This window comes from Eptesicus fuscus, chromosome 12 (genome assembly GCF_027574615.1).
Source record: "Eptesicus fuscus isolate TK198812 chromosome 12, DD_ASM_mEF_20220401, whole genome shotgun sequence".
Lineage (NCBI taxonomy): Eukaryota > Metazoa > Chordata > Mammalia > Chiroptera > Vespertilionidae > Eptesicus > Eptesicus fuscus.
Genome location: NC_072484.1, coordinates 62,727,001 through 62,748,376, shown reverse-complemented (window position 1 = coordinate 62,748,376; position 21,376 = coordinate 62,727,001). Strand labels below are relative to the sequence as shown.

The following is a 21,376-nucleotide window of genomic DNA, read 5'->3' as shown; positions in this document are numbered from 1 at the left end:
CTATCCCCCCAAGTCATCCAAAAGAGCTCATTTAATTAGGCAGGTAATTAAGTGGACTGGTTGAAAGTTTACTCATCCCCACTCTCGGGGAGGCACGTGTTCATGAGAATAGCCAAGTAGTTATAGGGGATAAATAACCTGCATTTTCTTTGCACATGTGAGTATAAAGTAAGAAATGTATTGATTTGGCAAGAAACGTGAGGGGACGTTTAAAATGTTTTAAAAATACCCGTTCATTATAACGATAGTCTGTGGATCAATGTGAAAAATGTGTAAGATGTGATATTAAGTGAGCAAAGAATATAGCCTGTGTGGTTGATGGTAACCATGTAAAATTAAATGCGTTGAGTAACAACCTAGAAAAAAGTGCAGGGAAATAAAACCATCTCTGGCACTGTGGTAAAGATGTAGGTGGATTTTAAAATATGTTTACACACACACACACACACACACACACAAACTAAAATGTTTATATTTTTATCATTAATAAAATAAAATTATTAATTAATCCCCTTTATTAATCTATATTTAAAAATAACGAATAAAATTATGTTTTTAATTTTTTTCTGAAGCATTCTGTTGGTTACATGTGTAGGCGCTGCTCATTGTGGAATGGGAGTATGCAAGGCATGAAAACTAGATGAGGAGCACGAGGCCATGTTGGAAGCTGGCTTCTACTCTCTGCCATCTTTCCCCAAAGACTCAAGTCCTTCCCACATGCAAAATATGCTCATCTCTTCTCAAGGTGCCTAAAGGTCTCATTCCTTGAGCATCTCCTAAAAAAATTTAGAATCTCATTGATTCAGGCCTAAGTGTGGTTGGGGCTACTCAGGTCTGGTTCCTCACAATTTGAAGATATGTGAATTAAAGAGAGAAGTTAGCCCTGACTGGTTTGGCTCAGTGGATAGAGCTTTGGCCTGCGGACTGAAGGGTCCCAGGTTCGATTCTGGTCAAGGGCATGTACCTTGGTTGCGGGCACATCCCCAGTAGGGAGTCTGCAAGAGGCAGCTGATCGATGTTTCTCTCTCATCGATGTTTCTAACTCTCTATTCCTCTCCCTTCCCCTCTGTAAGAAATCAATAAAATATATTAAAAAAAGAGAAAAGTTATTTGCCTTTCACACATCTAACATTCAGTGGTGGGGCAGGAATAGGATAATTAGATTTTCTGTCCAAAAAGTAGGGACAAGGGGGCCATATAGGAGTCACTGATCCATAGCAATTCTGAAATCCATTGGGGTACACTTAAAAATTACTTTAAATAGGACTCAGTCCTAATCATGCCTGGGAATGGGTCTCCATGCCTCTTGGTTCTGCCCACTGGCTCTTATTTCTACCCTTGAATTGTCCTTCCTTTCCTGAGAAAGGTAGCCTGTGTTTGCAACAGAATTTCTTTCCCAGTCCTTCTGTCTGTAGATGTCTGAAGTTCAAAGGTTACTTGTCATTTTGAACTCTCTCTGTCCCTTTCAGCCCAAGTTGGTGGTGGTTCTGTCAAAACATTTCTCTCACACCTCCAACTCTTTATCTTAGGTTGCTACTGAGACTGCTGCAAAGTACTTAGAAGTCCCAAACACTTTTAGACTGAACAGTTCTTTGAGGCTGTAACAAAGGATTTTGCGTTTACACTCTTGGCTTCATATTTATTATTATTATTTTAAATTGATTTCAGAGAGAGGAAGGGAAAAGGGAGAAAGACAGAAACATCAATGATGAGAGAGAATAATCGATCCCCTGACTCCTGCATGCCTCTCACCAGGGATTGAGCCCGTAACCCAGACATGTGCCCTGATCAGGAATTGAACCGTGACCTCTTGGTTCATGGGTTGATACTCAACCACTGAGCCACACCAGCTGGGCTTGGCTTCATCTTTAGTTCATGTTTTCTTGAGAGGGCTCTAGATGTGATCTTTGCTCCAAAGCCATTTCTCTCTCTCTCTTTTTCACTTATAAAATTTTTCTTTATTACTAAGGAAAGAGAAGGGGAGATAACATCTGCTCAACTGTGCTGGCTTCTGCCCCCGGCTTTCTGGCCAACTGTCCCACGCTGCTTAGATTTGATTCTGGGCCTCTGGAAAGCTTCCTCTGAAGCATTTTGCTGGTTTGGTCAGGGCATTCCCAGTCGGGACCCATGCCTGGGTTGTGGGTTTGATCCCCAGAAGGGGGCGTGCAGGAGATAGCCGATCAGTGATTCTCTTTTGTCCCTGTCTTTGCTCCCTAGCATAGTTTCTTTCAAAGTCTAATTTCAAACTGGTAAGATTTTCCTATACTTATTCAATTCCCCGAAGGTACATACAACTGCATTATTGCTGGTGATGTAGCCATCTTTTTTTTTTCATTGCGTGAATGGTGGACCATGGAGACTATTACATTGGTTTTCCTTGGCCGGAATCGAACCTGGCACCCTTTAGTCTGTGGGCCGATGCTCTATGCACTGAGCCAAACCGACTAGGGCTTCTTCTTCTTTTTTGAATGTTGGTTCCTGCCTTTTGCCTATTTTTCTATTTAGTTGCTTCTCTCTTCTGTCCCCATTTCCCCACCCCCAACTATATATGTTTTATTGGCTCAGATAATTGACATTCAAATTCAGTGACTCAGTGATGTCACTAATGATATCGAGGCCTGGTCTGGTCTGTCCTGTGTGCCTTCTCAGCTGTGCTTACTGTCCTCAGAGGGGCCTCCCTCCAGGTGCCCAAGAGGTGGCAGCAGTTCCAAGCCTCCCCTGCACTACCCCTCAAGCAGCAGCAGAATATCATTTATCGTGGATGTGTCAGGGAGGGGCTGGAGGCCAGGGGTTACAGCCTGTCAGGTCAAAGCTGTGCTTCCTGTACTTAGCCCCCCTGGTACAATTGTGGGCGCCCAGAAAGCATATGTTGTCAAAATGTGCAAGAATTGCTTTCCCAAGAGACCCTGCCAAACTAGCCCACCTGCCTCACTGACCACAGGCACACCCATGAGCTGTCATGTGACCCGGGACTGCCAGGTGCGGACGCGGACACGAGCTGGCTTTGATACCATTGGAGGCATGTAATTTCACCCCAGAGCTATTGGGACTTTTGTGGAGAGCAGAGTTAGCATAACTAACTCCATCTTGAGTTTGAAACCTGATCATCTGAACACAGAGAAGTCTGGGCGGACAGCCAAGTTCTAGGCTGCCAGCCAAGGAGGCAACCAACAGGTGGCAGCGATAAGGATGCCAAGCACCTCCGGGGACGCTGCCAGAGACTCTGATTCAGGACTTTGAGAGCGAACCTCAGGAGACCACAGCAAATCTAACAAGTGCAGACCAAGGGAGACACCTCCCCAGGAACCAGAGCAGTGGCGCTTGCTGTTCGCCCTCCTGCGAATGAGCAGTGCTGGCTGCTCGCGTGCCTGACGCGGTGGCTGTTGATTATTCTGGGGCTTGCTGTCTCGAGCTGGTTCGGCAGTCTTCCTTGCAAGACGTGGGCCCCCTGGACACCGAGGCTTCTGTGACTCCAAGTGACCGGTGGTCACTGCTCTGTGAATAGCCCAGACCAGAGGACATTGGGGACTCTTGGACTTTCAGTTTGTTAACCCCCAATGCTTGTGTGTGTGTCTGTGTGTGCGCGCGCTGATGTGTTTGTAATTTGGATGAATCCTGTAAGTAATAAACGCTAAGTTGACAGCATAAGCACCCGTGCTGGTTCACTGTTGTTACTTGGTGTTGGGAATCTAGAGGGCCAGGTGGCTGCCTGGGGTCTCGGCCTCGATCAGGCACCCCTGATCCTACCTGGGGGTCAGGACATGCAGTGACTTATAGGGAAGACTATGTTCGCAGCCAGAGTGCTCGCGGCAACTTTGAATCTCTGGGTCCCGTGAAAGGGGGAGCTGTGCTGAATTCTTTCTGGGGGGAGAGGCACAACCTCAGAGAGCAGGGTAGCATTCTACTCACATGCAACGTGAGGAGCACTTCTCTAGGGCGCCCCACCTCCTGCATCTTCTCCAGTTTATAATGTTCAGTCTGTAGAGTGGGGGCTGGTGCTGGCGCTGGGTGTGGTGGGTGGCAGCTGGGCAGAGGGAGGGTGGAGCAGTGGGCAGTTTTGCTTGACACCGTGCACGGTTCTCTGGACTGATTAGTTCTCTTCAGCAGAATGTTTTCCTGCTCTCCCCAGTAGTTTCCGTTTTTCAGCTCTTTACTCTGCAGTGGTCCACTTCCTTTCCGTCTGGGGAAGTCAACTATCTTTACACCAGATACACAGCTTGCTTCAATCTGCCTTGTGCACTTCTCCCCTCACACCAGAGTGGATTTGCAAGTTCTTTGAAGTGCCTTGTACTCAGTGTCCAAGTCCTTCCCAGACATACCAGGAATCTAGGCCGAATATCCCACGGACTACTCCATTTCCCAGCCCCTTGCAGTTAGGTTGGGGCTGCGCTCCTGCTTGTAGCCAATGGGACCAGTGTGACCCTGGGACTGAAGTCGTGAATCACTCCCTACACGCTCTCTTCTCTTGCCTCTGTGGCTGAGGGGGCCTCTGCCAAGATGACGGGCTGCAGAACACGAGTGCCCTGGATTGAATCAAGAGCAAGTGCCACACAGAATCACCCGGAGTTTGGAAGAGTAAGAACTACATTCTATTTAAGTTTGCTTTTTTGCACTCCAAGGACACGTGCTATGTTCCTGGCTGGAGGGCAACCTTCCTTACGTTAGTCAAGAAGGACCTTTTCTTAGAGGTCCTCCCTCCCATAGTCCCTCAGAGTCCTCTTCATTAGCAAATGGGGAGCCGAGGGGGTAGGCTGCAGGAGGGTGACCTCTGTTTGCTGGGCACGCCCCCCTTCTGTCCTCATCCCATTGACCAGAGCTTTTCCCTCAGATGCAGTGACCAGCTGTGTACCCCAGAGCCTGACCTGCATTCTACTGCCATGGCACAGCCCCCCAATCTTTCACCCTCTGGAGCACTTAGCCACACAAGCACAGGCCTATCACACCACATCCCCACGGAGGCAAATGTGCCGTCAGGAGAAAGGAGGAGCATTTAATACTGCACATCTTGGTTACTACGTGAGCCTTCCCAGATCAGAGTTATTCAAAGCTTTTACCGTATTTCACACACACACACAGACTAGCGTTTCTTTCTCAGAAGGACTTCGTGCTAATTATAGTTAGGATCTAGCAATAATTTGTTTTGAAGACTAAATTTCTCCAGAGGAGACCTCAAATTCAAGACTTTAGATCTTCTTCGGAAGGACCTATTGTATCCGAGGGCAGACTGGTGTAACTCTAGGTGCCCCTGCTTTGAAGATCTCCAATGCCAACAACTTGTCTTTGTCCGCAGTATCCCATATTTATACCCTTTGGAACAAATAATAGCAGCTATTGGTATCATATAATTGTTTATAAGTGCTATAAATCTTAAGTGCTAAATTCCCTTTGTAGTATATATTTAACAATTAATTTTAATAAGAGGATAGATTTTATTCCCCTTGAACTTTAGTTTCTGAGAGGTTTGAACCAGCACTGCCATACTTCATGAGAAACTAAACGTTGGTGGAATTACAGAAGGGAGTGTGACTGCTGTTGGGGCCCTTATTCAGGTAAAACCTATAGCTATAAGAGACAGACTGCATTTTCAAATAGTATCAAAAGTGCAGGCCCCAGGCATACGAAAGAGTCTGGTGAAGGTGGTTAAGGATCAGTGGATATGCACATACAGAAAGCATTTCTCAACTCACATTCCAAAAGTATGTGCTCTATGGTTTCGAAAGGATGAGTCAGGAGTTGCATTTGGCTGCAAGTAACAGAAACTCAAGAGCACAGAGACTTAAAACCAAATTGGGGATTTATTTTTTTCTCATGTAATCAAATCTGTGGTTGGCCGGTTCAGACAGATATGAAGCTCCTCAGTCTCATTGGGGATCCAGGTTTTTGTCTTGCACTCCCTTCTGTTGACTTGTGCCTTAATGTTCTCAAGATGGCTACTGAAGAGCCATCATTATTCCATTGCAGCAAAGAAAGGGAAGGTCAAAGGGCAAAAATGATGCTAGTCATCTAACTCAGTCTCCTGAGTGACTCCTATTTATATCCCCTTGGCCAGAACCGCGTCACATTTCTATCGCTAGCTGCAAAGGAGGCGGGCAATGTAGCCTTTAGCTGGTTGTATAGCACCCCCTCCAAATCCTGGGTCCCTATTAGTATGGAAGGAGGGAGAAAGGGTTTTGGGGCAGGCAAACTGTGGTAACTGCCACCGAGCCTCCTCAGGATCTTGACTATGCTACTGTGTGTTTCTCTAACATGTCTCCAGCTGATTTAATTCGGCGGTCCTTCTTTCCCAGGGAGCATTGCGCAGGATGCGTCTTCCCTGGAACACACGATAGGAAATTCTGCTTCAGCCACAGCTTCTTATTACAGAGGCAGGTGTAGACTTCTGTGTTCCCCATGAGGCATACACAGTCTGTGCACAATTCAACCAGATATTTAAACCACCCAGCAGAAGAACTGAAGCAACAGAAGTTGGCAAGCTAGTTTTTCAGATGAGACCCACAGTTTTGGTCTTGGATGATTACCCCGAGACTGAGCTCCCATGAACCCCGACTGTCCCAAAGCTTCAACTCCCTGCCCTGGCTGTGCTGAGTAAGGGTTGATCCAGGGTTGGCCTCACTCCCAGCATCCAACCTGACTCTTCCCAGTCGCAGGTTGGGACTGTTGGGGTGGGAGCTTGGGGATGGTGCAGCTGGAATCTGCCGAAGAAGGCGCTGCGTGCTGCGTTCGTGTCCCACGTGACCTCAGTGTCCTCCCCACGACCTTATTCCTTGAAGGGCTTCCCCCAGCAGCTACCCTGTGCTCACCCTTCACAAACAAAACGGGCTCATTTTGATGACCTTTGTTGCTGTGGAGGACGGATGCCTTTGTTACGGTGAAATTCCACTTTGGAGTTGGCAGATGCCAGCCGCTGTAGACAGCAGCAGTTCGCCACAAGTGTGGGCCTTGGGAAGCTGTGCGCTCGGATTTTATCAGCCCCTCGTCTGGGTGAGTGGGAGACTCTCCATCACGCTGCGGTCCTGCACGGGGCGGTCTCACGGGGAGATGACAGATTAATTACTGCTGAGCCAGTGGGCGATTCCAGGTGGACAGATGCCATGGCGGTGTGGCCACGAGGTGGCAGCATTGGTCAGAAGTAACGGAGATGGCTGAGTGTTTAAAATGGGAATTTTATGTGAATGAAACGCATTACACAGCAGTCTCAACTCAGCACAGTAGCAATTATTATAACGTTGCATAAAGTGTTTATTTGACACTGCAGTTGATCATTGGAAATCCCATATATCTTAAAGGCTGCAAAGGAATGGCTTGTTTTTATGAAAATATCCTCTGAAATCGATCCCATTTTAGATAATGTGTTTATCTGAAAACTCTCCTCGAAGACCTGTAATTAGGATTTGGTCTAAAAAGACAAGTAATAAACAGTATCATTATAACTGTTCAGTAGATTGGAAAACAGCATTTAGTTATTCGTTTTGGCTAGTTAGGGTGGGAATGCTAGTTTCATGTGCGTATAAAGGAGCACAAATTGCTTAAACCAGAATGTTAATTGCCTTTTCCTATATCTAACAAGCTGAATTACTTCAATTCAACAAAAACAGATGTCCCTCCCAGCAGAACTATTTTGGGGGCGGTCCTTGGCACAGCGAGCTCAGTTACTGTCCGTAGAAGATCTCTTCAGGGGTATTTAATACCAAAGTTTGTTTTTGAGGTCATGGTTGGTGTAAAACAATGGAAACGCTAGTTGAAAATTGTATCAATTTCCCATGGCTGCTGTAATAAATTACCACAAACTTGATGGCTTAAAAAACCCAATTTTAACAGTTCGGAGGCCAGGAGCCCAAAATCAATATTACTGGGTAGGGCTACCCTTTCTCTGTAGGCTCCTGGGGAGAATCCATTCCTTGCTTCTTGTAGCTTCCCGGTGGCTGCTGGTGTTTCTTGCCTTGTGGTCGCATCGCTCCAATCCCTGTCTCCATCTGTACATGCCTTCTCTGCCTGCATCAAATCTTCCTCTGCTTCTTTATTAGAAGGACACTGTGGTTGCCTTGAGAGCCCACTTGAAGAATTAAGGATAAGCTCTCCATCTCAAGGTCCTTAATGGTCACATCAGTAAAATGCCTTTTTGCCACTTAAGGTTCTCAGAATGAGGGCAGGGATATGTCTTTTTTTTGTGTGTGTGTGGGTGGGGAGCATTTTTTCACCCTTTTATAAAGTCAAAGCTGTCTGGTGAAGTTTATCGAAAGCAAGTAGAACGTTATGCCCACGTTAAAGCTATAGTTTTAGGAGCGCTGAAGCCTTGATGGAAGATTTGATGTTGTGTGGTGGGCATGCAGTGCAATATAGAGATGATGTACCATAGAGTTGTACACTTGAAACCTATATAACTTTATTAACCAGTATCACCCCAATAAGTTTAAGAACTAACTAAATATTTTCATTCTTCAAAAACATATACCGGTAGGCATCCCTATAAAATCTCAAACTCAGATTCGAGCAGAGCCTCAGATAACCCACTCAGACCTGGAGTGGGGGTCTTGCCGGTGTGGGGACTGAGCACAACTTTGGAAAGGCTGATTCTGCTGCACGGCACTTAGTGTCCCTGAGGTGCCTCAGGGAGTTCACTGCTTCTGGCAGCCCAGACACTCACACCCCGGTTGAAATTTCCTGGGTGGTTTTATGTTGGATCAGGTGTTATTATTTATTCTTTTTATGCAGGGATGGCTTGCAACTTTGGGGAATTTTTGAGAGTCCCCAAAGCCATTCTGTGATTAATAGGTATGGCCTTGGGTGCCACACTATGTTATGGTGACCTGAAGGCTATTGAAACAAAGTCATTTGTTCAAAGGTGAATGTTAATCTTGAATGGGGAGAAATAAAATTATTTTGAAGGGATTTATAAAAAATAAAAAATTGAAAAATTTTAATTCAGAATGCATTGTCTCATTGATAAGAAAATGGTAATTGACTTTCAGTACAATGAACACTTTTGGTCATGGAAAATAACTTGAGTTCTTTAAAGTATCATTACTTTCTCCCTGTCTGGGTGTTTCAGTTGGTTGGAGTGTCGTCCATATACCAAAAGGTTCCAGGTGTGACTCCCAGTCAGGGCACAGACCTGGGTTGTGGGTTGCCGGGGGCAACTGATGGATGTTCCTCTCTCACATTGATGTTTCTTTCTCTCTCTCTCTCTTTCTCTCTCTCTCTCTCTCTCTCTCAACATCAATAAAAATGTGTCCTCAGATGAGGATTAAAAAATAAAAGTAAAATAAAGTATCATTACTTTCTTTTTCAGTTGTTATGTAATCGTTCAATATGGTTAAAAATATTATTTTTTCTTCATTTACTTTGTTGTTCTCTTTTTATTTACTGCACCAGATGGTATAGTTTAAAAAATATTTATGGTGTTATGAGTATGTATTTAAACATATATTTTCTCCATGTTTGATAAACGTGTTATTTTATATCTAAATGAAGGATGAAGAGTATAGGAAGGGGTGTTTACATATACACAAATCATTATTATATGATGGTGCATTTATAACAAGAGGTGTGTTATTTAGCCTTTTACCAACCTTTCTGAATGTCAAGAAATTGAACCAGTTTGCTGGTTCACAAGCTTCAGTCCTATAGCTAGTTGGCACAGCCTTTTCTATGCTAGTGGCTTGAGCACATGTTGAAGATAGAATTGGCTGTTCAGTACACAGCAAAAGAAAAGTCATCCAATACATTTATGAAATTGCTCTTTTTTCAGCAACTATCTGTCTATTGGGTAAGAGGGTAATACCATTCAGGGACCAATGTGGGACTTAAGAATCATGGAACTTTAGAACACTCCTTGGAGACTATGTCTTTCAAATACCTCATTGATAGCGAGGAAATTGAGGACCGGTTTTTCAAAGTCACACAGCTAATTAGTGGAAGACCACCATTCTAGAATTCAAATTTCTTAATAACCTGTTCAGGGTTTGCTGTTCTCATTATATCTTTGTATTAGGGTAAAATTTTGTTTGTCAACCACCGTACCACAGCTAGCTGGCACCACAGATCTCTCACAGGATTTTTGTCCAGGTTAGATAATGTATAAACTTCTCTAGTCAGAAGATGCTCATGAGTAATGTCTGTCAGGCTGCTGCCTTTGAGCTGAGCCGGTTGAGGGAGATGACACGGAGCAGGGATGACTTGCTGTGAGTGAGTAGCATTGCTTCCAGCTGAAGCAATGTGTATTAACTGGGATGAAACAGAAATGAGTTTTACTCAAACAGTGGCGTAGCTCTGAAGGGCAACAGCATTCAAGTTGTTGCTGATTTGTATGATGTTGTGAGACGTCTGAGCCTTTCGAGTGTGCCATCAGAGGTCCTGGTATTTGACAATGTGATGAGAGGACAAGAAACAGAGAACTACTGATACGGTGACCACTCGGGCACCTTCCAACTCTGAAGTCTGTGAGTCTATGCTTCTTAGGCATGGTGGTATGGACTATGGGGGCAATGTGAATGAAGACTTCAATTACAATGATTGGTTTAACTGGCTCTCTCATTTTCTCAATATATTGAAAAAAACAAGCTTTCTATACTGTGCATACAATTTCAGAGGACACTGTCAGTGATAGTTAATACTTCCTTACACTATTCCAATAAACCGGATTTGGATTATTGTTTCTTTTTTTAGTGAGTAAGTTGAGGCCCAGAGAGTTTAGTGACTTGAAAAATGGTAGAGTTGCATAGTAGATTCTATCTCCAGATTGGCCTTCTTAGCCTTTACCCAATGTCATCTTGTGCTTCATAAAGTTTCAGGAGAGAATATTTGAATGCTCTCTTTTGTTCTTTGAGTGTGGCCACTCCCTGATTTCAGATATCCTTAGGTACAAGCTACACATAAAAATCTGTGTTGAATTGGCAAGAATGCTTTGTTCGTGTTTTTAACTTATCCCCAAACAAAACTGTGTTTTGTGTGGAAACTACAGCTTTGCTCTTTCCCACGTGAAGGACTTAAGTTTTACTCTCTTGATAGCAACAGTGATGAAACCAAACCCAAGAAAATGTTGATAAAGGGCTCAACTACCCTGGTGGGGCTACTCTAAGGGAGACTTTAAAACTTGCAAAACTCAAGTGAAACAGATGCTCTCAGACCCCAAATGCTGCTCTCAGAATACTTATAGCTGCCTGTGAGGTCAGCTCAAGGAGTCTGAGGAAGAGTTCTCAGGAGATCTGATGAAAAAGGGGTGGGGGGCAGGCCTGCTGGAGACAAATCTTAAACTTATTCAGGTACTATAGCAACTCTGGGTGAGGATGGGAGCCAGGTAGGATAGATATTTCTGTAACAGGATTTATACATTTCCATAGGCCCTCTCCACCTCCACACGTTTCCATAGGCCCTCTCCACCTGCTTTCTAGAAATGCTATTCCTTTTGGGCTCAGCCTTTGCGTGTCTTTAGGTCACCAGAATTGCAAAAGATGGTGAAGGGAAACAGACTCATTCCAAAGGTCTTTTGTCAAGAATGATGTGATTGCATGTTTCTTTGCAGTCAACATCATCTAAGACAAACAACTGGGGGGTGGGGAGGTGGGAGGTAGGGTGTGGTTTCGGCCATGAGTCCTGTACATGCCTTATACAGGGATGAGGAAGGGAGAGGATTCCTAAGTGAGGGTGGCAGACGCCAATGTTGACTATTTCATAGATGGGTCTGGGCCATGGTGAAGCAACGAAGGCAATGTGGTTAGCAGAAATGTTGTATTTGAATTTATATGGAAGCAAATGAGTGAGTTTATGTCATGTTTGGCAAGAAAGTAAAGATGAAGAGTTATAGGGGAGGAAACTGAAAAAACCAAAACCAAAACCAACAAAAACCCAAAACTTTAGAAAGCATCCTCTGCCTATGTAGTCACCTGCCCTTTCTCACTCTGAATGTTGTATCTTTGTATTTTCTTTCATTTCTCCTGGGCCCATCTTTGACCATCTTAGACACACCAACTTGACTTACTGGATTGGATTTATTTGGGTAAAATATTTTAAAGTTTGGGGTTTCCTCCTTTTTGCCTATGGAAGTCCCTGCTAGTGAGAGTAACACCAAAAGTCTGACTTGAATATTTATGACCTTGCATATTCCTGCATATACTGAGAACCAGCTCAGGGACTTATCTCATAGTGATGGGGAAAATAAGACATTTTTGGGGAGCTAGCAATCTGAATCTGTGCCAGTAACCTAATGTGCATTCTTGATAGCTTATAATTAAGTCACTGTCCCTTTCTCCACAATCTGGTCTTGCAAGACCCGTTTACCTAAATACTCACATTTTACAGAGGCCATAAACCATGAACAATAAACAACCCCTGGAGGGGGTTATCAGTACTGGTGCCAGGCCAGGCCTTTAGGTGTGGTCTCACGACCCCCATCCCAACACACAGGGCTTTTTGCAAAGCCTGTGAAAGGTCCGGAAGTCCCATCCATATTTGGGGGACAAAGAAACCAAAGGGATATAAAGGGAGAGCTTCCTCCATATTGGTTTGCTCAGGTTTTGGAGAGAAACAGTCTCCCCCTGAGTCACTGTACTAGTACATGTGAAACATCTGAAAATAAATGGATTTTTCCTGTATCTCCGGTATTCCTGCGTATTTTTCGGTCGCCCGGTAAATTCTGTAACAATAGGACAGGAAACCCAGAGGCGGGTAACATGGGCACACAGGCAGGCTGTGTGAGGTTCAGATATTTAATCAGATTCCAAATGCAGCAGAGATGCACTCACTGAGGCAGGGTGTGGGGAATGCTGTGTTGGGACGGTCTGGCTCAGGGAGTTAAGGAGCAGCTCTCTCTAGGATGAATGCCACTCCTCAACAGCAATCATTTTAATGGCTTACAGGAGGAACAATGGGCTCATTGTAATGTGAGTCTAAGGCAAGCACTCACGAGAAAGGCTTGTTTGCCAACACGTTGAATTTATTCTGTCTGAGAGGCTCCTCACTAATTAGCTAAGTGAATTTGGAAGAGTGCATCCAACTTTCCTCATTTGGAAAATGAGGCTTTTGGCAGAGTTGCCTCCTAAGGTGACTTTTGGCGCAAGCGCTTCCTTCAGCCCTAGCAGACAATTCCTGAAAAGAAGAAAACCATATGGATCTGCTTTCCAGTTTTAGCTCTCAAGCAGCCAATTCTGTCAACCTTACAACCTTCACAAAAAGTCAAGCGATACCTGTCACAGAATGTTTATGTTTTAGGGAGAGTAGCATGTATTCAATTCAGGCGAGAGCAACTTCAACCAAGTTATTGGCATGAAGTTGTATGTACTTTTAAAAAAGCATCCTCTGCCCGTGTGGTCATTCGCCCTTCCTCATTCTCAAAGGTGCTTGTTTCTATTTTCTCTCCATTCTTATGGTCCCACCTGAGACCCTCCAATGTGATTTACTGGATGGGATTTTTTGGGCTGAGCTTGATGCTGATACATCTTCCTCTGGATATTTCTCACGCCATTTCTCCCTGCCACTGGGCTTACTGGTTTAGAAGCTGGTTATTTGAGCATGAATTAGGAATCACTTCTCTAGTCTTATTTGCACACTCTAACTGCCAGTCCCGTTTGAAGACGATGTCAATATCCTATTATAAGGAAAGAGAGGAACCTACAGGGACCTTTTTGTAAGACCCCAGGAAGTGGACTCTCTCACTCTGACAGGCATGATGACCCTGAAATAACATACCTGGAAAAGCTGATGACCAATACTTTTATGTGGAGAAACACTCAGGGTTCATAGTGTTGTTGCAAAAACTTTGCCTGTTGCCCCAGTGGAACCAAGCATGGAGAATGCAAAGCAGCAGTGAAGCCGTGGGCCCCCCCCCTACCCCCCTGTCAGGAGCCAAGAGTTGGTCAAAGGATTAACTCTGACCTTCAGTAAGTTACTGAAACTAGGCCCACTTCCTCTTGCCTGAGGACAAAGCATTTCTTCTGTAGCCGCCCTTCAACTGCCACACCCTTTATCTATAGTTACGACTTTAGCCGATTATCTAGGTCAGCCCCCACCCCTCCTAGGCATCCACCCTTCTAGAAATCACATATAAAGAACGCTGTAAAAAATAAAATTTTGAGGCTTGATCAGAATCCCTTTTGTCTTGCCTCCATTCTTTGCGTCCCTTGTCTGTCTCTCATTCTCTTAGGTGCGCCGCCTCGGTACCCCCGTTAGAAGACCCTGCTGGCCGGGGCACCCCCCCCCCCCCCACTCTTGCTGCAGGAGGGTTTGGCACTAGGAGGGAAGGAGTTTGAGTCCCGGTTTTGCTACCTCTTGGCTATGTGACCTTGGCAAGACATTTACGTTTTGTGAGCTTCAGTTTCTTCCCCTGTAAAATGGGTTTAAAATGGGTTTAATGATTCTGATGTTTTTCACTCCGCCAAGCAAACAATTCTCCAACACCAGATGGGCGTTCTATGGCCGAGTCAATTCTGACACTGTCTACCTGGAGACGACATTAAATGCCAGAGGTTAAGGGCTCAGTCCCACAAGACTGCCCCCCCCCCAACCCCCGCATTCCCTTCAGATGACAATCACTAATCCAGGTTGTCACCTGTGCTTCTGATCTGATATAGTAGGCAGTCAGACAGACATGAGCAGAGTGGGAAGGAAGGACCAGGTACAGAAGGTCACCAGGCAGAAAGCCCGGGGTTCCTAGAAGTTGTAAGGTGGGACCTTGCCCTCAGCATGAGCTCTTCTCCCTTAGCATATTGTTGGGCATGCAGTTTAGACCCCCTTACCTTTCATATCACTGATCATGCAGTTTGGACTCTCCCCTGACCTTTCCTCCCCTGGCATGTCACAGTCATGTAGTAGACCCCCTTAGAAGAGGAACAAGGGGGTTTCCCCCTGGAGAATAGCCTCATAGGACTCCCATACAAATCCTTGCACAACCACTCCTTTAGGCATTAAGCCCACAGGACAATGATGTTGTGATCAGCATCAAATAATCTTAACAAAGCCTTGGGTCTTGACCATAGAGACAGAGTTCTGGTTAAATTAGAGATAACATCTAGGCCTCACGTATATTTCACAGCTCCAGGCCCGGAAAAGCAGCCAAAACCAGACAAAATGACACCATGGCCAACATCAGGACCAGCTGCAATGACTAATGACCCCCTGCCCTGGTGCTGACCAATCAGTAGTGATGATGACCCTGAAATAACACATCTGGAAAAGCCGATGACTATTCTTCTATCAAGGCCGCTCCTAAAATCCCTGCCTTTGGAAAACAGATAAAAAGCTCTTTAAACAAAAGACCCAACTCTCTCTCTCTCACTCACTAACCCCCACCCCCACCCATATCCTCTCACCTTCTCACCCTTACCTTTCTCCCGCTCCTTCCCTAAGGTGCTTGCCTTTGCTTTCTTTCCCCTTAGCTCCAAGGGCCCTTCTTTTGCCTCTGTAACTTGTTTCCTGAATCCATGCAGCCCAGCTGGCTCACTTCTTCCACAGCTCACTTCCACCTCTGTGACTTTCTATATAAACTTTTGCTCATATTTGAGTCTTGGCTCTGAATTCTTTTTTAGCCAAAACTCAAGGACCGAAGTCTAACATTTGGTGCCTGTTTTCCCTTAACAGATCCACTGGCTATAGATCAGACTCCAACCACCCCCTTTTTGCCAGTGCAGCTCACAGAACTCAGAGAAATGTTTTACTTACAGTTTACTGGTTTATTATAAAAAGATGTAACTCAGGAACAGCCAGATGGAAGAGATGCAGAAAGCGAGATATGGAGAAAGGGCACCATGCTTCCATGCTCCCTCTGAGCACGCCACTTTCCTCAAATGTCCACATGTTCACGGGCCTGGAAGCTCTTCGAACCCCATCCTTTTGGGTTTTTATGGTGGTTCATTACAAAGATGCAACTGATTAACTTATTGGCCATTGGAGACTGAACTCGATCTCTAGCCCCTCTTCCCATCCCAGAAATCAGGGTGGGGTGGGTAGTGGGTTGGTTGGTGGGACTGAACGTTCTAGACCTCCAACCACAAGGTTGGTTCCCCTGGCAACCAGCCCCAATCCTTAGGAGCTTTCCAAAGGTCACTTCATTAACGTAAATTCAGGTGTGCTTGAAAGGTGCTTCTTAGGAATAACAAAAGAGACCTTCAGGGCTCAGATCACTTAGGAAATTCCAAGAGTTTTAGGAGCTGCATGACCAAATATACTTTTAGTTACAATATCATAGTGAAGAGTTGTAAAATCATAAAAGCCAGCATTTCAGTAAGGGCCTGAGGTCAGTTGAAGACAAGGTCAGTTGAAGACAATTAGAATAAGTCAGCCAAGAACTTTGAGATAGAAACCAGATAGCCATCTATGGCTGGGGGGAACTGATACCAAGAGTTTGTGCATAGATAAAGAAAAATGTTTATATGTCAACAGACTTAATTGTCTTAACTATTCCAGGAAGCAGAAAACCTGCTGTGGAAAGTTACCGGGTTGTAAAATGGAAAGACCCTGCCCCCTAAAGTGTATTTAACCTGTGCTCAAACCCTGCTTCGGGGCCCACAACCTCTGCTCTGTGTTCAGAGTATGTTGTGGGACCGGGCATGCCTGTACCAATAAACCCTTTGCTTTTTGCATGAGAAGCCTCTTTTGGTGCTTTGTGAGTGCGGCCAGCGTTCCGGGCGTTACATTTGGAGGTCCCACCGAGATTGCTGCAGCCGCCTTCAGGCTCCAACAGACGCTTCTTGGGGTAAGTAACGGCGCCTCTCGGATAGCGATCGCTTGTCCTTGTCTTCTGTTTGCTGTTTAGTTTGAGGGTTAAGGCTGGCAAATCTGTTTGGTCTGGTGGCTGTCGGGGCGGGGCGTAAGTCTCCCCCGACTGCGACGACAGACGTGTCCTCGGGTCGCAAGCCACATCCCCGGGGGACGCCCTGGTGGAATCTGGGGAGGCCCAGGGACGCCTGGAATCCTCCCATCTGGGGAGGCCCAGGGGCGCCTGGAATCCTCCAATCTGGGGAGGCCCAGGGGCGCCTGGAATCCTCCCATCTGTTAGAGTACTCTGAAATTCTGTTGCCAGCCAGGTCAATTGGTGCTGTGAGACCTTTTGGATTTTTGTCTGAGCGTGTTGTGTTCGTCCTTGTCTTCTGTTCAATGTTTACTGTCATTTGTATGGTTCTTGTCATGGGTCAGTCCACCTCCACTCCTCTGTCCCTGACCTTGGATCATTGGTCAGAAAGCCTTTCTGGCTCCTCAGTTCTCTCCCCAGGACCCTGCCGACGACGTCGCAGACCGTGATGTTGCCTGTGAAACCAGCTACCCCTTCCCCGCCGCCCTCGGCCCCTCCGTCCTCCCGGACTCACAACCTGATCTGATCCTTTTAGACTCTCCTCCGCCCTATCCTAGGTTAACAGGTCTCGTGGAGCCCTCAATGTTCTCCCGTCAACCCATTTGGGATGGCTGTCAGCAACTCCTGGGAACCCTCTTCATCACTGAGGAGAGAAACTAGGCTCCTAGAGGCGCGGAAAAATGTTCCCGGGCGGGACGGACGACCAACGCAATTGCAAGACCGAATTGACGACATCTTCCCCCTGCGCCGCCCAGACTGGGACCCTAACACCCCGGAAGGTAGGGAGCATCTGTCCTCCTACCGCCAGGCTCTTGTGGCAGGTCTCCGGGCAGCCTCCAGGCGGCCCACCAATTTGGCCAAGGTAAGGGAAATCGTTCAGGGGCCCCCCGAATTGCCCACAGTCTTTTTAGAGAGGTTAATGGAGGCCTATCGGAGGTTTACGCCCTTTGATCCACAATCAGAGGAACAGAAGGCCTCGGTGGCCATGGCCTTTATTGGCCAATCAGCTGCGGATATAAGGCGTAAACTACGGTGCCTTGATGGGCTCCAGGATTTGACTCTCAGAGACCTAGTTAAGGAGGCAGACAAGGTTTTTCACAAAAGGGAGACAGAGGAGAGACAAGGCATTGACTAAAATCCTGGCCACAGTAGTTAGTAACACAAGAGAAAGGAAGTAGAAAGGGAGGGGACCTGGGTCCACGATGGCGGTCAAATTTGGACTCGGACCAGTGCGCATATTGCAAGGAGAAGGGCCATTGGAAAAGAGACTGTCCCAAAAGGTCCAGGACATGACGGCATGGCTTGAGGAATACCCAGATGCTTGGGCCGAGAAAGCCGGGCTAGGGCTGGCAGAAAATCAACCCCCAGTGGTGGTTACCTTGAAGACCTCTGCAGTCCCAATTCGAGTCAGGCAGTACCCCATGAGTAGGGAGGCTCGAGAAGGAATCAGACCACATATTCAGAAGCTAATCCAAGAGGGGGTTTTGAGGCCCTGCCAGTCAGCCTGGAACACACCACTCCTCCCTGTCAAGAAGCCAGGAACGGGAGACTACCGACCAGTACAGGATCTGAGGGAGATTAATAGTAGGGTACAGGACATACATTCCACTGTACCTAACCCCTACAACCTTCTAAGCACCCTCCAACCTGACAGAACCTGGTCTACTGTATTAGATTTGAAGGATGCTTTCTTCTGTCTACGGCTTTGTGAAAGCAGCCAACCATTGTTTGCCTTTGAGTGGACTGATCCAGAGGCCGGGATAGCGGGGCAACTGACCTGGACAAGGCTACCCCAGGGCTTTAAGAATTCACCCACCATTTTCGATGAGGCCCTCCACCAGGACCTGGGTCCCTTCAGAACCCGACACCCGGAGGTGACTCTGCTCCAGTATGTAGACGACCTACTGTTGGCTGCGCCGTCTCAGGAGGAATGTGAGTATGGGACCCGTTCCCTATTGCAAGAGCTTGCTCAGCTGGGGTACCGGGCGTCAGCTAAGAAGGCCCAGATATGTAGGCGGGAAGTAACTTTCCTAGGATATACTCTCCGGGAAGGAAAGCGGTGGTTGACGGAGGCCTGGAAAGAGACTGTTGTGCAGATTCCCGTACCTGCCTCCAGGAAACAACTCCGAGAGTTCCTGGGGACGGCCGGGTTCTGTAGGCTATGGATCCCGGGGTTTGCGTCATTAGCCGCCCCACTTTATCCACTTCTAAAAGGGGATGCGGAATTTTCCTGGGGGCCAGAACAGCAGCAGGCCTTTGACATCAAGAGGGCCCTATTGTCAGCCCCAGCACTGGCACTCCCCGATGTTGAGCTGAGAAGTCCTAACTCAGACCTTGGGACCCTGGAGGAGGCCAGTGGCCTATCTGTCCAAATGTCTGGACTCAGTAGCAGGAGGATGGCCCCGCTGTTTGAAAGCTATAGCTGCCGCTACTCTGTTGGCCAAAGACGCTGACAAATTGACTTTGGGACAAAAATTGACCATCATAGCCCCGCATACTCTGGAAAGCGTCATCAGGCAGCCCCCAGACCGATGGCTCTCAAATGCACGCATCACCCATTATCAGAGCATTTTGTTGGATAAGGATCGAGTAACCTTTGGGCCCCCGTCTACCTTAAACCCTGCCACCCTGCTCCGGACGAAGCTGCGGATCCGGTCTTGCACTCCTGCCAGGACATCTTGGCAGAGGAAGCAGGAATTCGCCGCGACCTGAAGGACCTTCCATTACCCAACTCAGAAGTAACCTGGTTCACGGACGGTAGCAGCTTCCTGCGAGATGGTAAGAGACATGCGGGGGCGGCGGTAGTCAGCAGAACTAAGACCATACGGTCAGCAGGGCTGCCAGAAGGGACCTCAGCCCAGAAAGCAGAGCTAATCGCTCTCACGAGAGCCTTAGAATTGGCTAAAGAAAAAAGGCCACCATCTACACTGACAGCCGCTATGCGTTTGCTACTGCTCATGTACATGGGGCCATATACCAGCAAAGAGGACTACTAACCTCAGCCGGAAAGGACATTAAGCATAAGGCTGAAATCCTTAGGCTACTGGCGGCAGTTCTGCTGCCCACCGAATTGGCTATAGTCCATTGCCCCGGTCATCAGAAAGGATCAGACCCCATAGCCGCAGGGAACCGGCGGGCAGATGAGGAAGCAAAGGCAGCAGCCCTTCGAGGGGCAGAAGTTCTAGCACTAATAACTGAGACCCAAGAGGAGAATCTGACACCCACAACTGTTACAGCATGTTCATCAGCTCACTCATCTAGGTGCCAGAAAATGCAAGAACTGCTGAGGGAGCAACCCTTTTCCTTAACTGCTACAGAAAACAAGAGGCTGACGGAACAAGTGGCTAAGAATTGTCAAGCCTGCCAGGTTGTGAATGCACATCCATCCCAAACCTCAGAGGGAAAGAGACTAAGGGGGAATAGGCCTGGCCAATTCTGGGAAGTGGACTTTACTGAAATCAGGCCAGCCAAGTATGGGTTAAGATTTCTCTTAGTTTTTGTAGATACTTTCTCAGGATGGGTAGAGGCCTACCCCACCCGGAGGGAAACAGCCCAAGTGGTGGTAAAGAAGATTATGGAAGAACTTTTTCCTCGGTTTGGACTGCCCCAGGTAATTGGGTCAGACAATGGACCTGCTTTCGTGGCCCAGGTAAGTCAGGGAGTGGCCAGGGTGTTGGGGATTAATTGGAAATTACATTGTGCCTATCTTCCCCAAAGTTCAGGGCAGGTAGAGAGAATGAATAGAACCATTAAGGAGACCTTAAATAAATTGACCTTAGAGACTGGCGTTCAGGATTGGACCTTGCTCCTGCCTTATGCTCTGTTTTGGGCTCGAAACACGCCCTCGTCCCCTATGTACAATCTCACCCCTTTTGAAATTCTGTATGGAACCCCACCTCCGGTCTCAAGAATATCACCCATTCTAGGTAAAGGCTCATTACCCTATACCCCTCTGCTTGCCAGGTTAAAGGCTCTGGAAGGGATCCAGTAATTTGTCTGAATGGAAGCCGTTGGCCTCCGCTTATCAACCAGGAGACCTTAAGGTGCCCCACTCATTCCGAGTCGGAGACTCGGTGCTCGTAAGAAGACACCAGACCCACAGCCTAGAGCCCCGGTGGAAAGGACCCTACGTGGTGCTGCCGACCACCCCGACAGCAGTAAAAGTAGATGACATCACGTCTTGGATCCATGCCTCCCATCTCAAGCCTGCGCCGCAGCAGCCGGGACCAGAATGAACGGTAGAAAAGACTGACAGTATTAGACACTTGGGATCTGGGAGCAGTAGAAGATCCCACCAAACTCCCCCTGCTCATACGAGATCATGGGCACCATCCCAGCGGTACCCATACCTCGGGGTGCAGTGATTCCCGCCAGGGGTGTGTTCTCGGTAACATTGAATTTTATGTATGCCCCAAGGAAGGGAGGGACCGGGGAAAAATAAGGACTTATGGGGGGCCTGAATCTCTATATTGTGCTGCTTGGGGGTGTGAAACAACAGGGGCAGCCTGGTGGATACGAGGTCCCCCAAGGGACTGGATACAGGTATTGAGGAATATCACTGGAAGAGCCAGCACTGATTGTGAAATATGATCCCCT

The 21,376-nt window shown here is 46.9% G+C and overlaps 1 pseudogene; it reads left to right on the top strand.

The window, feature by feature from the left end:
* The window catches only part of LOC129150833 (uncharacterized), a 39,878-nt pseudogene extending 18,863 nt beyond the window's left edge, over window positions 1–21,015 (top strand).
* Window positions 21,016–21,376: the final 361 nt, after the last annotated feature.